The 3114-nt window shown below is 41.3% G+C and overlaps 1 non-coding gene across 1 annotated transcript; it reads right to left on the bottom strand.

The window, feature by feature from the left end:
- Positions 1 to 2592: 2592 nt before the first annotated feature.
- LOC114417589 lies at positions 2593 to 2699 on the bottom strand. Its single transcript, XR_003667849.1, has one exon. It is a non-coding gene; the product is annotated as a small nucleolar RNA R71 (small nucleolar RNA).
- Between the last annotated feature and the right edge of the window lie 415 nt (positions 2700 to 3114).

Below are 3114 nucleotides of genomic sequence, written 5' to 3'. Positions count from 1 at the left end.
TCACTTTTAATTCGAACTTTCAAAACTCACTTGACATGTAGAGAAAAACAAGGGTTTCAATTCACAAAATGCCAAGAACTCCTATTTCAAAAACAATTACCCATTACCTGTACATAACATATAATTCAAAGAGAACATGCAATGTTGTACACAAAACATAAAACCAAAATAACAAAATTAACCTAGAAAACCTAACAAAATTAAACTAGAATACCCAACAAAATTAAAGAACAATCTTCTCCCCCCCTCCCCCTCACACTTAAACAACACATTGTCCTCAATGTAGCATAATCATAAGATCAAGAACAATCAAACACAATCAATAAATTTGGACAAGTGAAATAAAAGTAAAGAAGGAGACAGAAAAAGAAAACTCCCTAAGTCATGGCGGAAGAGAAGTAGGGTGAAGTAAGGAGGTCTCCTCCACCACTACATCCACTAAGGAGGGATTTGTGAGGAATAGTTTCAGCCAGTGTCCATTGACCTTGAAGCTCTTATCTGTGGACTCACTTTTGATCTCAATTGTACCATAAGGAAAAACATTAGTCACCACAAAAGGACCAATCCACTTTGACCTCAACTTATCACTCATGTTATACAATAAAACTTTTTGTCCAACCACGAAGTCCTTCTTAGCTATCAAACTATCATGTAACTTCTTGGTCTTCTCCTTGTAGAATTTGGAATTCTCATAGGCTTCTAAACGGATTTCATCTAGCTCACTTAGTTGCAACTTCCTTTCCTCTCCAGCCTGATCAATAGAGAAGTTGCAGGTCTTTATAGCCCAGTAGGCTTTGTGCTCTATCTCTACAGGAAGATGACATGCCTTGCCAAAGACAACCCGATAAGGAGACATTTCTATGGGTGCTTTGTAGGCAGTCCTATGCGCCCAAAGAGCATCATCCAGCCTGGTGCTCCAATCCTTTATGTTCGGCTGCACAATCTTCTCCAAGATCCTTTTTATCCCCCTGTTTGAAATCTCAGCCTGCCCATTAGTTTGGGGGTGGTAAGTTGTGGAAATTCTGTGCATGACCCCATACTTTTTGAGCAAGGCATACATGGATCTGTTACAAAAATGGGTGCCTTGATCACTAACGATGGCTCTAGGGACTCCAAACCTGCAAAAACATATTAGATCTAACAAAATCCACAACAACCTTAGCATCATTAGTTCTGGTGGGTTTGGCTTCCACCCATTTTGAAACATAATCAACAACAAGGAGAATATAAACAAAACCAAAAGAGACAGGGAAAGGCCCCATAAAATCTATACCCCAACATCAAACACCTCATAGAATAACATGGGTTATTGAGGCATTTGCTGTCTCCATGAAGGTAAGCCGCCTGCTCTCTGACAAGGCTCACAAGTGCTATAGATTCTCCATGCATCCTTGAAAATGGTGGGCCAATAGAAACTGCAGTCAAGCACCTTGCGATTTGTCCTCTGTATGCCAAGATGGTCACCTGGTGCGGAAAAATGACAGAATTGTAGGACCGAGTCAATCTCGTGGTCTGGAATGCATCTCCTAATAACCTGGTTACTGCACAACTTCCACAAATAGGGGCCATCCCAAATATAATGCTTAGCATCGCTCTTAATTTTATCATTTTGAGCTTTAGATGCTAAGGGAGGAAAAACAGAAGCAACCAAATAATTCACAATATTAGCAAATCAAGGAGTGGGGAAGGAATCAGAAATACTATACAGAATGTACAAATGGTCATTCGAAAAATCATCCCGAATGGGTGAGTCCTCATACACACGCTCAATCCTACTCAGATGGTCAACCACGAGGTTTTGTGCACCGCTCCGATCACGGATCTCCAAATCAAACTCTTGGAGCCAAAGCATCCACCTGATCAATCTAGGCTTTGATTCAACCTTCTTCAACAAGTATTTTAGAGCTACATGGTCAATATAAACAATAACACAAATACCAAGTAAATATGAACGAAATTTCTCAAGAGAAAAAACTATCGCTAATAGCTCCTTCTCTGTGGTAGTGTAATTTGCTTGAGCAGCATCCAAAGTTCTGGAAGCGTAGTAGATCACCCGAGGCAGCTTATCAATCTTTTGAGCAAGGACAGCCCCCAATGCGTAATTGGATGCGTCGCACATTTGCTCAAATGGGGCTGTCCAATCAGGTGCCTGAATGATAGGGGTGGTAGCCACCGCACGCTTGAGGCAATCAAAAGCCTCTTTGCATCGGTCATCAGTATTAACCTCCACCTCGTGAGAGAACTCTTAGGGAGATGGCTGCACCTAATTTCACTTACGAAAGCTTGTGCATTCAATATCCTGATGAGGGTGTTCCATATGTTCTCAAGACTGAACTAATACATTTGCTGCCCAAGTTTCATGGTCTTGCAGGTGAAGATCCTCATAAACATCTTAAGGAGTTCAATATTGTGTGTTCCACCATGAAGCCCCCTGACGTCCAAGAAGATCATATCTTTCTAAAGGATTTTCTTCATTCTTTGGAGGGAGTGGCAAAAGATTGGCTATACTACCTTGCTCCCAGGTCCATTTTCAGCTGGGATGAACTTAAGAGGGTGTTCTTGGAGAAATTCTTCCCTGCATCTAGGACCACTGCCATCAGAAAAGACATTTCAGGCATCAAGCAACTTAGTGGAGAGAGCTTGTATGAGTACTGGGAAAGATTCAAGAAATTGTGTGCAAGCTGTCCTCACCACAGATTTCTGAGCAACTCCTTCTTCAATATTTCTATGAGGGACTTAGCAACATGGAGAGGAGTATGATTGATGCTGCCAGTTATGTAGCTCTTGGTGATATGACCCCTACTGAAGCTAGGAATTTGATTGAGAAGATGGCTTCCAACTCCCAATAATTCAGTGCAAGAAATAATGCTATTGTTCTTAGAGGAGTCCATGAGGTGGCCACGGATTCATCTTCATCTACTGAAAATAAAAAGCTTGAAGGAAAACTTGATGCCTTGGTCAACCTAGTAACCCAGCTTGCCATGAATTAGAAATCTACACCTGTTGCAAGAGTCTCTGGTCTATGTTCTTCTGCAGATCACCATACATATCTCTGTCCTTCTTTGTAACAATCTGGAGTCAATGAGCAACCTGAAGCTTATGTTGCAAACATTT

This window comes from Glycine soja, chromosome 6, assembly GCF_004193775.1.
Source record: "Glycine soja cultivar W05 chromosome 6, ASM419377v2, whole genome shotgun sequence".
NCBI lineage: Eukaryota > Viridiplantae > Streptophyta > Magnoliopsida > Fabales > Fabaceae > Glycine > Glycine soja.
The sequence above is the reverse complement of the archived record's forward strand: the minus strand, read 5'-3'. Positions and strand labels throughout refer to the sequence as shown.